The sequence below is a fragment of the Globicephala melas genome, chromosome 6 (assembly GCF_963455315.2).
Source record: "Globicephala melas chromosome 6, mGloMel1.2, whole genome shotgun sequence".
Lineage (NCBI taxonomy): Eukaryota > Metazoa > Chordata > Mammalia > Artiodactyla > Delphinidae > Globicephala > Globicephala melas.
The window spans coordinates 111,810,423-111,823,338 of NC_083319.1; the positions used below are offsets into that span (position 1 = coordinate 111,810,423).

A 12,916-nucleotide genomic window follows, 5' to 3' on the forward strand; every position below is an offset into this window, starting at 1 on the left:
CAGTTTTTTGGGTCCTAATTTTTACTATTTAATGTCTGAGAAAGTCAGTCACGATGTTCCATAATTCATTTCTGATATCATTGAATTGCATCTTCTCATTTTTTCATTTTCATGATCTCTTTGGAGATTTATCAATTTCATTGACATCAAAAAACAGGTTTGCTTTCACTAATGATTCCCTAATATGCTTGTTTTTCAATTTCATTGATTTCTTCTTTTATCTAAATTTCTTTCACTCTGCTTGCTTTGGGTTTTAGTTTCTTCCTTCTGTGGTTTCTTAAAATGGAAGCTTAGATTGTTGATTTGAGACTTTTGCTCTTTTTAAATATATGTTCAGTGCTATACATTTCCCTCCTAGCATTGCTTTAGCTGCATTTCCAAAATTTTTATATGTTGCATTTTAACTTTTGTTCAGTTCAAAATATTTTTTAATAACTTCCTTAGGCTACCACTATGATCTCACACTTTTGCACTGAGCTTCCCTTTCTCTGTAATGTTATTCCTCCAAATGTCCTTACAGTTTTCTTCTTAAAGTTTTCAAGTCATTCCAATGTTATCTTCCCAATGATACCATTTTATTTAAATTTTAACCCTCCAGGCACATCATTTTTCTTACCCCGTTAAATTTTTTTCTTCAAATAATCTATCATCTTCCAATATACTGTATATTGTTCATCATCTGTGCCAACTCACCACTGTCCCAACTCACCAGAATGTAAGTTTTATGATATCAGAATATTTTTTCCACTGAATCCTCAGTATGTAGTATACTCAGTCGTATGCTCAATACTCAATATTTACTGAATAATTTTGTCTCCTTGGAGTTAGTTATTCATAAATTATTCTGATAATATTTCCTAGCCCTTAACTCTGAATTAATTTCCTATATAGATATATTCAGCAGTACTTTAAAACTCAAATTTCATCCTTATAACAGTTGTTTTAAATATGCAGAAGAGTACTTTTAATCCTAATTCTACTTTACACGTAAGAAAAAGGTATCTCCAAGAATAAAGATTGCCACATGCAAAAAGCTAGGAATAGGACAGGAAGTAGAACTTTAAAAGTTCTTCTATTGATAAGCCTAGCACCTTTACAGCACATACATACATCCAGGCAGTAGTACACATGAGAAGTATAAATACAGACTTCAACAAACTTACATTATATACATAGCCAAGACATATAAATGCATATTACATATGCATGCATAAATATATAATCAGTGTTTATGAAGTGATCTATGAAAATATTTTTAATCATAAATAATATGACCAGTTTCTTATTAATGGATTTAAGTGTCTAAACTTAAATTATTTTACAAACCATTGGCAACTATGGTTAGAGAAATCATGTGATATTTTTTAAAATAAAATTTGAACAGAAATTTAAATATAGTTCACATTCCTCTAAAAAGGAGTATTTTAGAATAAGAGTGTATTATTCAGTAGCCAGGCAACATTATGGCCTTGAGATATTCTAATTCTCAACACATAGCCAAGGGTTTCTTAATTCCCCTGAGACATTATTATTTCTAATAACCAGATTTCCAGCGTTACATTCCCATTACAGAGCTTCATTAATATGTGGAATGTACGTAGCTCTCAGTTAGAAAGATTTTACGAAGATTTGTCACATGTTCCCTTGTGAGTTGGGAAGGATAATGAGCAAATCAGAATATTTTCCCCCAAATTAGCTTCAATCTGTTAAATTAAGCTCCCTCCAAAAAATACAGTCATATATAAAGATGCAAAGTGTAGAAATGTTTTCTCCGTTTCAAATACAGTGTTTCCAGTTCAATGGAGCTCTGGAAATTTTTAACAGCAACTCAAAATTATGAATAGTTCAATCAACTCTTTTATATTTTTGGTAGTTTGTGGATTTTTATTTTTCTCTTCTAAAATTACCCAGTGAGAACAATTCTCCTTTGTAACTGCAGACTATTATCCATCTTTAATCATTCAAAAACTGCAATAGTACCATCTTAAATGTATCCTTCTAAGGATTTTTCTCTAATTCCACGTTTCTGCCACATGCAAAATTAATCCCATTTAACAAAACTGCAATGATCACTTTGAAAGCCCATGCCAAAATGTGGATAAATAATTGCAGAAGGCCTGAGTCTTTGATCTTTGTTAACATATGCTAGGCAAATGCTAACAGAGAGGTCTTAAATATAAACCATATTAAATGAAACAGTGACTACTAGAATCTCAGAAACTCCTAACAGAGTTCTTTTAAAAATAAATGAGCAAGAAATAAGAAGGAAAAGGACAGGAAGGGAAGGAGTGATACAAGAAAGAGGAACTACTATTTCAACTTAAGTCAATCTCTGTCAACCAGTTTGCTGTTTCCTCCTCCTTTCCTAATCTCTGAAATATGGAATCTCCCAGGCTATATTCTCAAAATCTCTCTCTTTACTCTCCACATGACCTCGACCAGTCTCTTGGATATAAAAACCACTACATGCTATTTCATTTCAAATTATAACTACAGTGTACACCTATTTCCTTAACAGCCCACTGGACAACTGTACATAGATGTCCTAAACCAAACTCCTCATTCCCAAACCACACACCTCTTCTTTGTCAATTCCATCTCAGTATAGACTGATTCCATTTTACCTTCTTAACAGGAAAACCATACTCACCTACACAGAGGGGTCTCCTGGATGATTTTCTTTCTCTTCTGCCTCACCTGCAATTCAGCACCAAATGATACTGATTCTACCTTCAAAGTACAGGAAGAAACCAACATTTTCTCCTACCTCTTCTACTATCAGGCTGGTCCAAACCATCAACTTTTGTATGAATTATTTCAATAACCTTTAAATTGATATTCCTGATGCTGCTACATCCCATTAGAGTCAATTCTCAATGAAGTGCCCACAATACCACATCTAAAATGTCTTTCCGATAAAATTCCCCTTATGCTCCAAATCCTGCAGTGGTTTCCCACTCACTCCAAGTAAACATTAAGGACTTTTAGTAGTTCATAGGTCCTCCACATTCTAGCTCCTAACTTCTTCCCACTCTATCTCCTACCACAAACCTGACACCCACCGTATCCTGTTCAAGTATCCCTTAAACAGAGTTTTCCCTGAATACTGTATGTAAAATAACACTCCAGCACCACATTAACACTCCATATCCCTCATCTTGCTGCATTTTTGTCCAGAGCACTATCCCTCTATAATTATTTATATTCTGCTACTATCCATTAGACTGTCAGCTCGATCAGAGCAAGGGCTACTCTGTTTTGTTTGCTATATGTTGATAATTGCCGATTGAAGTTACTCCATAAATATTCACTGAATTAATAAATACTAATACTGCTCACCTGTTTTTCTCAATTCCACCAGGAGTCTATAGGTTTCTGACGTTATGCATAATTTCCTTATCTCTTATTATAAATGTTTATCATCTCCTTCCTACCACCCTCCCCTTGCTTCCAAACTTATTTCACTATGCCCCAGGGAATTTCTGGTTTTGACCAAATCGCTCTACTATATCTTTATCCTCTTTAAGACTGTTTCAGTATTTCCACTACCTTAATTGAAAAGAGGATAATCTTCTCTTAAGTAGAACCTGTACATCAGAATAATGAGGTGCGCTTAGGGGATTATTCTCCTCATCCAATGCTGTCTCCAAACCACCTGTCTCTTTCCACTTATCAAATCTCTTCATTCAGTTAAAATCATGACATTCTGCTTTTCCACCCTCTGTACACTTCTTCTTCGTTTTTTTTTTTTTTGTGTGTGTGGGGGGGTGGTCACCCACAGCTATCTGGTCTCTGTATTATCTTGGAAAGATTTAGCACCTGGCTCATAACTAACTCTTCTGTTCTCTTGGTGACTTCAACTTACATGTGATTAAACCATCCAGCTTACTAGCCTCTAAGACCCTTGACCTGTAGATCTCTAGTGACATTTTGCTTCATTCTATCCAACTACCTTATTCCCATGTTATATCATGGATCTTATCCGCAGAAATCACGTTACCTTCAAAACTAATTTTAACCTGCAAAGTCTTCCAATATAACCTATATTGTATGTATATAAGCATTAACTTTATTATTTGACATCACTGAGATCCTCAATTTCTTTCAAAAATTCATAAATTGTAAACTCCTTCTTTCACAATCATGTGGAAACTCTCCATTCCTGGAGGGTCTTAACTTACACATGTGCAGAAAATTTTGCTGGAAAAAAATCACATATTGGACAAAACTGTCTCACTCTATGTTCATGATCACTGATCTCCATGGGTCCTCAACCCTGCCTAGTAACTGCACTATCTTTACTCTTGAACATCTGCTCTTACTGTGATGACTATTTCTCATATTCTCACTTATCAACCCTTCTTCACATGCATCACTTTTAGCTTCTGAACTTGTCTTTTACTTTCTAAGCAATCCAAAATCTTTACATCTTATTCTTATTTTCCACCACCAAATGTGCAAATCTACCTGTCTTCTTCTTTTCAGTAAGTTACAGTGAATCACAATGAGAACTACAATGGGCATGTGATTCTCCCTTATCAAATGTAAGTTTCTCCATTTGTGCTGTAGACTCAAAGACTTTATTTAACACCTTAAATTATACATTTTCATTCCTAAACAGTCAAGATCTCTTATTCTCTAGCGTAGAATATCATCTTACAAACAAGTTCTCCGTTGACACACATGTTGTTCCAGGTTCCTTTTTTCTATATTTTTACAATACAATTATTTCCAAATAGTTTTCAGTTGACCACATTTTTATTCATAAACCCAGTAGTACCTGCTTTTCTGTCCCACCACATTTCTGGAAGTCCTCTTGGAAAGCTGATGGTCTCCAGGGTGCCAACTCTTAGCAGGCACTTGAGGAACATGATCTATGTAGTCTGTCTGTTCTCTGTTGTTCAAAGTCACACACTCCCTTGTTCTTGAAACACTCCCTCCTCTTAGTCCCTGTGACTCCCTTCCTTTCCTACTAATTGGAGTGTTGGAAATACTTTGCTCTTTCTGGTCTCTAAATTCTGGGTGTTTAGTCATGAGCTTCTATGCTCCTTTCTCTGTAACCTGTCCTGGATGCCCTCAACTGATTCTGTTATTTAAAATACAATCAGATGACTCTACTTATTTCCCAAGGAAAGGCCATGAATTTAGATTATAATTAATAACCTAAAAGCTATGTTTATATATCACATATGGAAAATTTATCATATTCAAAAAGTATTCACTATCTCCTACCTCAAATGTGTTTTCTTATCCTAGTGTTCTTCTGCTTAGTAAATGGCACCACCATCCACCTGGTTGGCCAAGTCAGAAACTATTAGTATAATCTTTGATTCCTCTCTCTTTTACTTCCCACATCCAATCCATCAATGCAGTCCTGGATATGCTACCTCAAAATTATATCTCAAGACAAATATCATATGATATAACTTATATGTGGAATCTAAAATGATACAAATGAACTTATTCACAGAACAGTAATACACTCACAGACATAGAAAACAAACTTATGGTTACCAAAGGGGAAAGAGGGGGAGAGACAAATTAGGATTTGGGGATTAGCAGATAAAAGCTACTATATATAAAATAGATAAACAACAAGGGCCTACTGTATAGCACAGGGAACTATACTCAATATATTGTAATAACCTATAATGGAAAAGAATCTGAAAATGGATATATATATATATATATATACACACACACACACATATATATATATATAAACTGAGTCATTTTGCCATACTCCTGAAACTAACACATTGTAAATTAACTCTACTTCAATAAAAAAAGAAAGTCACTTTGATATTATGCAAGAAAAACAATTATATCTCATACTTGCCCATTTTAAACATTGAAAAATAAAACAGCTATAATTTGGACTTACCTAATTAAAAGGCATTTTGGTGGAGAAGGAAGTAGGGGTCTTCTGCATTTAGATGAATATTACTGTTAAAAATAAGGTAACAGAAAGTTAAAATATCCCAATTAATTTTCCCTATGTACCTGTTTTTATTTCCTTCCAAATTTTAATATTCTTCAGCACCACCCATTTTTTAAATCAAAAACTCTTATAAAGTATTCCCTTTTAGAAAATAAATTAATGTATATTACTATAATTTTCTTTTTACCCAATTCTTTCTTTTGAAAATTTATTCTTCCATTCCTTCTGACATCCTAAATAAAATCATCACCAAACCAAGCCTTTGTTTTTATAACCTGTCATTACTTTTTCCAGCTGGATATAAGTCACACCTAGGCATATCTATTATAGTTGTTGAAATTTTTTTTAAAAAAAATTAAAGCCGACAGAGAAAAAAATACATTACCTTCAAACTATGTCTCAGTAATTATCAAACCAACCGTAACAAAATGACAAATTTAAAATGCTAAAAGAAAATGTTTCAACCTAGATTTCTACCCAGTGAAGTTATCTTGCAAACATCAACATAAACATCGTTTTTAGAAAGACAGAAAGTGAAAGCATTAACCTCTAAAAATTTTGACACTAAAGGATACATAAAAGGTGGTTTTTCAGGAATAATAACAATGATCTCAGAAGACAGTACAAAATTATAAAGAAAAAGAATGAAGTTAAAGTGCTAATATATGTATAAACATAAATACATACTAAATACATATTCACTGAGCAAAATAACAGTAATGTCTTAAAGAATTTAAAATATTTCTTGAAATAAGTCCATTACAACAGTAATGCAAAGAGCACAAAAAGGTCATCAATTTTAAGAATTCAAAGATGCCTTCATATTTAGATGGTAAAAATGATAATTTTATTGAGATATCTCAAGGAACTGGTCATCTTTATAATGATTAACAAAGATAATCAAAGAATAGATGATTAGCAAGTTAATAGAAAATAAAATAATAAGATTATCAGGCTGGACTAAAAAATATAAAGCAACTATATGAGGCTTATGTGAGTCACCACTTAAAGCTAAGTAAACAGAAAGTTCAACAAAGAATAAGAAAGACAACATTTAAAACATTAGCCAAAAGAAAGCAGTGTAACTATTTCAATGACAGCCAAAACGGTCCTAAGGAAATATAACTTGAGACAGAGAAACATTTCATAGGAATAAAGCATTCAAATTTGCAGAAAGATATCTCAATCCACACTCTGTATATACTTAATACCTTACCTTCCAAAACATGTAAAGAAAAAATGGAAGGTGAAATGGACAAATTTCCCATCACAAAAAAGCCCTTAACCCATCTCATTTAATAAGTGATAGAATAAGCCAACTAAAAATCAATAAGTCTACTGATTAAATAACATCTAACCTGCACAATCAACAAACTTGTCCCAGTTGATTACCTACCTGTCATTCATATTATATACATACACACGTACACACACACACATATATATACAAACAGATATATGTATATACACACGTGTGTGTGTCTATATATATATATATATATATATTTATACTGCTAAAAGCATACATAGAGTAGATGAGCTTGTTAATTGTGTTGGTTATATCTTACTTAATCCATCTATCTATCTATCCATCCATCCAAGCTGGCTTAAAGTTAAGACTGAGTCCACATAAGGAACATCTTAGCAATTAATATGCATCACGAGTGTAGCTGCTGTGCCTGTTAAATTAATGTTAAACTTTCAAAAATCATTGTGTTGTAATTTTTTTTCACAGCTATACACATGTGTGTAGACAACTTTATTCATAAGGTCATTTAAAATAAACCTATTTGTATGGTTTCATCAAAAGTAGCACATTTTTCTTATCTCAATTTTTACCTGTTGCACTAAAACAATCCCAAAATTGTATGGGATAAAATAATTTCTATGATGTATTCATTTCCTAGGGCTATCATAACAAATGACCACAAACTGAGTGGCTTACAACAACAGGAATTTATTCTCCCACAGTTCTGGAGGCCAGAAGTCTGAATTCAAGCTGTCAGCATGGCCATGCTCCCTCTGAAGGCTCCAGGAGAGAATCTCCTGGCATATTTTAATTTATGGCAGCATAAGTGCAATCTCTCTGTGGCCTCTCCCCTGGGTCTCTGTGTACAAATCCTCCTCTCCTTTCCCTCCTAAAGACATCACCAGTCATTGGATCGGGGGCCTGCTACGATTTCTTCTTGAGACCCTCAACTAGTTACATCTGCAAAGGCCATGCTTCCAAATAAGGTCACATTCTGAGGTTCTAGGTAGAGAGAAACATTGTGGGGGGGGGGGGGGACACAATTCAACCCGATACATACAATTTCCTTTTCCTTTCTTTTCTTCTTTTGATATAACTATTATCTATCTCACTACCATTTCACTGACTTCTATGTAATTTCTCAAAATTATGGTAAGAGGTGGTTTCTAAATAGCCTAAGAAATTGTCTTTCCCAAACCACACAAAAACGAAATGGTGGGCTCTAATTACAGTATTCCAGATTCTCAGCCCACCTAGGAATATGTTTTCCTTGAAAAAAGAATCACAATCAATGAATGGATATTAGATATTTGAGTCAAGTAGTCCAGTGTTCAAATCCAAGGCCTCTTAACTGCATGAGGCTATAAGTTTCCATAAGTATAAGCTTATGAAGTATAGGCTTAAAGTGGATGATTATCTATGGAAATCTGTGATAATTAAATAAGATGATGCAAATAAACCTGCTAACACAACCAAAGGGACACAGTAGGCAGTCCACACGATGTAGTCTACTGCCACCTGACTCACCCAATGAATGTCATAGTGACACTTCACATAATGTCAATAGTATGGGTTGCTTTAGGTTTGCCTGCTTGAGCTCACAAAGATGCAGCAAAGTCTGAGTTCCACAATCAGAGATGGATATTAAGCCTCGATGACTCCTTTTGACTACAGAGAATAGCCTGGATAAGCTGTTGATCATCCCTAACAGAATACAGCGGCTATATCATTGACTCCCCATTTCTTTGCTCTGTTTCATTTATTCTTGTAGTTATTTATCATAACAATAATACTGCAGTTTTATAGAATATTGTCTTTCTGAGCAAAAACTGGGGGTTTCAAAGTATACTATGAGGAGGGGACCTTCAAGATGGCAGAGGAGTAAGACGTAGAGATCACCTTCCTCCCAACAAATACATCAGAAATACATCTACATGTGGAACAACTCCTACAGAACACCTACTGAATGCTGGCAGAAGACCTCCCAAACGGCAAGAAACTCCCCACATACCTGGGTAGGGCAAAGAAAAAAGGAAAAATAGAGACAAAGGAACAGGGATGGGACCTGCCCCTCTGGGAGGGAGCTGTGAAGGAGGAAAAGTTTCCACACACTAGGAAGCCCCTTCACTGGTGGAGACAGTGGGTGGCAGGGGAGAAGCTTCGGAGCTACAGAGGAGAGCGCAGCAACAGGGGTGCAGAGGGCAAAGTGGAGAGATTTCCACACAGAGGATCGGTGCCAACCAGCACTCACCAGCCTGAGAGACTTGTCTGCTTAACTGCCAGGGAGGTTGGGGGCTGGGAGGTGAGGCTTGGGGCTTCAGAGGTCAGACCCCAGGGAGATGACTGGGGTTGGCTGAGTGAACACAGTCTGAAGGGGGCTAGCACACCACAGCTAGCTGGGAGGGAGTCTGAGAAAAAGTCTGGACCCGGCGGAGAGGCAAGAGACCACTGTTTTGCGGTGTGCAAGGAGAGGGGATTCAGAGCACCGCCTAAATGAGCTCCAGAGATGGGGGCGAGCCATGGCTATCAGCGCGGACACCAGAGATGGGCATGAAATGCTAAGACTGCTGCTGCAGCCAACAAGAAGCCTGTGTGCAACCACAGGTCAATATCTACACCTCCTCTCCCGGGAGCCTGTGTAGCCCGCTACTGCCAGGCTGCACATCTCAACGCTAAGGCCAAACTCCACTCAACAACCAGCAAGCTACAGTGCTGGACACCCTATGCCAAACAACTAGCAAGACAGGAATACAACACCACCCATTAGCAGAGAGGCTGCCTAAAATCATAATAAGGTCACAGACACCCCAAAACACACGACCGGACGTGGTCCTGCCCATCAGAAAGACAAGATCCAGCCTTATCCACCAGAACACAGGCACCAGTAACCTCCACCAGGAAGCCTACACAACCCACTGAACCAACCTTAGCTACTGGGGTCAGACACCAAAAACAACAGAAACTATGAACCTGCAGCCTGCAAAAAGGAGACCCTAAAAACAGCAGGTTAAGAAAATGAGAAGACAGAGAAACACACAGCAGATGAAGGAGCAAGGTAAAAATCAACCAGACCAAACAAATGAAGAGGAAATAGGCAGTCTACCTGAAAAAGAATTCAGACTAATGATAGTAAAGATGATCTAAAATCTTGGAAATAGAATGGAGAAAATAAAAGAAACATTTAACAAAGACCTAGAAGAACTAAAGAGCAAGCAAACAATGATGAACAACACAATAAATGAAATTAAAAATTCTCTAGAAGGCATCAATTGCAAAATAACTGTGGCAGAAGAATGGATAAGTGACCTGGAAGGTAAAATAGTGGAAATGACTACTGCAAAGTAGAATAAAGAATGAAAAGAATTGAGGCTATTCATAGAGACCGCTGAGGCAACATTAAACACACCAACATTTGAATTACAAGGGTCCCAGAAGAAGAAGAGAAAAAGAAAGGGACTGAGAAAATATTTGAAGAGATTATAGTTGAAATCTTCCCTAATATGGGAAAGGAAATAGTTAATCAAGTCCAGGAAGTGCAGAGAGTCCCATACAGGATAAATCCAAGGAGAAACACACCAAGACACATATTAATTAAACTATCAAAAATTAAATACAAAGAAAACATATTAAAAGCAACAAGGGAAAACAACAAATAATATACAAGGGAATCCCCATAAGGTTAACAGCTGATCTTTCAGCAGAAACTCTGCAAGCCAGTAGGGGGTCGCAGGACACATTTAAAGTGATAAAAGGGAAAAACCTACAGCCAAGATTACCCTACCCAGCAAGGATCTCATTCAGATTTGATGGAGAAATTAAAGCCTTTACAGACAAGCAAAACCTAAGAGAATTCAGCACCACCAAACCAGCTTTACAACAAACGCTAAAGGAACTTCACTAGGCAGGAAACACAAGAGAAAGAAAAGACCTACAATAACAAACCCAAAACAATTAAGAAAATGGTAACAAGAACATACATACTGATGATTACCTTAAATGTAAATGGATTAAATGCTCCAACCAAAAGACATAGACTGGCTGAATGAATACAAAAACAAGACCCATATATATGCTGTCTACAAGAGACCCACTTCAGACCTAGGGACACATACAGACTGAAAGTGAGGGGATGGAAAAAGATATTCCATGCAAATGGAAATCAAAAGAAAGCTGGAGTAGCAATTCTCATATCAGACAAAATAGAGTTTTAAATAAAGACAATTACAGGAGACAAAGAAGGACACTACATAATGATCACAAGATCAATCCAAGAAGAAGGTATAACAATTGTAAATATTTATGCACCCAACATAGGAGCACCTCAATACATAAGGCAAATGCTAACAGCCATAAAAGAGGAAATCAACAGTAACACAATCATAGTAGGGGACTTTAACACTGCACTTTCATCAATGGACAGATCATCAAAAATAAAAATAAATGAGGAAACAAGAGTTTTAAATGATACATTAAAGAAGATGGACCTAATTGATAATTATAGGACATTCCATCCAAAAACAACAGAATACACTTTCTTCTCAAGTGCTCATGGAAGATTCTGCAGGATAGATCATATCTTGGGTCACAAATCAAGACCAGGTAAATTTAAGAAAATTGAAATTATATCAAGGATCTTTCCCGACAAGAATGCTATGAGACTAGATATCAATTACAGGAAAAAAATCTGTAAAAAATACAAACACATGGAGGCTAAAAAATACACTACATAAAAACCAAGAGATCACTGAGGAAATCAAAGAGGAAATCAAAAAATACCTAGAAACAAATGACAATGAAAACACGATGACCCAAAACCTATGGGATGCAGCAAAAGCAGTACCAAGAAATTTATAGCAATAAAATCCTACCTCAAGAAACAAGAAACATCTTAAATAAACAGCCTACCCTTACACCTAAAGCAATTAGAGAAAGAAGAACACAAAACCCCCAAAGTTAGCAGAAGGAAAGAAATTATAAAGGTCAGATCAGAAATAAATGAAAAAGAAATGAAGGAAACAATAGCAAAAATCAATAAAACTAAAAGCTGGTTCACTGAGAATATAAACAAAATCGATAAACCATTAGCCAGACTCATCAAAAAAGAAAGGGAGGGCTTCCCTGGTGGAACAGTGATTGAGAGTCCGCCTGCCGATGCAGGGGACACGGGTTCGTGCCCTGGTCCGGGAAGATCCCACATGCTGCGGAGCGGCTCGGCCCGTGAGCCATGGCCGCTGAGCCTGCGCGCCTGGAGCCTGTGCTCCTCAATGGGAGAGGCCACAACAGTGAGAGGCCTGCATACCGAAAAAAAAAAAAAAAGAAGACTCAAATCAATAGAATTAGAAATGAAAAAGGAGAAGTAACAACTGACACTGCAGAAATACAAAGGATCATGAGAGATTTCTACAAGCAACTCTCTGCCAGTAAAATGGACAACCTGGAAGAAATGGACAAATTCTTAGAAAAGCACAACCTTCTGAGACTAAACCAGGGAGAAATAGAAAATATGAACAGACCAATCACAAACACTGAAATTGAGACTGTGATTAAAAATCTTCCAACAAACAAAAGCCCAGGACCAGATGGCTTCACAGGTGAATTCTATCAAACATTTAGAGAAGAGAAAAAAACTATCCTTCTCAAACTCTTCCAAAATACAGCACAGGGAGGAACACTCCCAAAGTCATTCTTGGAGGCCACCATCACCCTGATACCAAAACCAGACAAAG

At 36.3% G+C, this 12,916-nt stretch overlaps 1 long non-coding RNA gene across 1 annotated transcript in view; it reads right to left on the reverse strand.

Moving 5' to 3' along the window:
- The window catches only part of LOC132597521 (uncharacterized), an 81,142-nt gene that overhangs the window by 22,673 nt on the left and 45,553 nt on the right, over positions 1-12,916 (reverse strand). The window contains exon 2 of the long non-coding RNA XR_009564443.1: positions 5,885-5,946. This is a non-coding gene — a long non-coding RNA (uncharacterized lncRNA). The remainder of the gene's footprint in view (positions 1-5,884; positions 5,947-12,916) is intronic.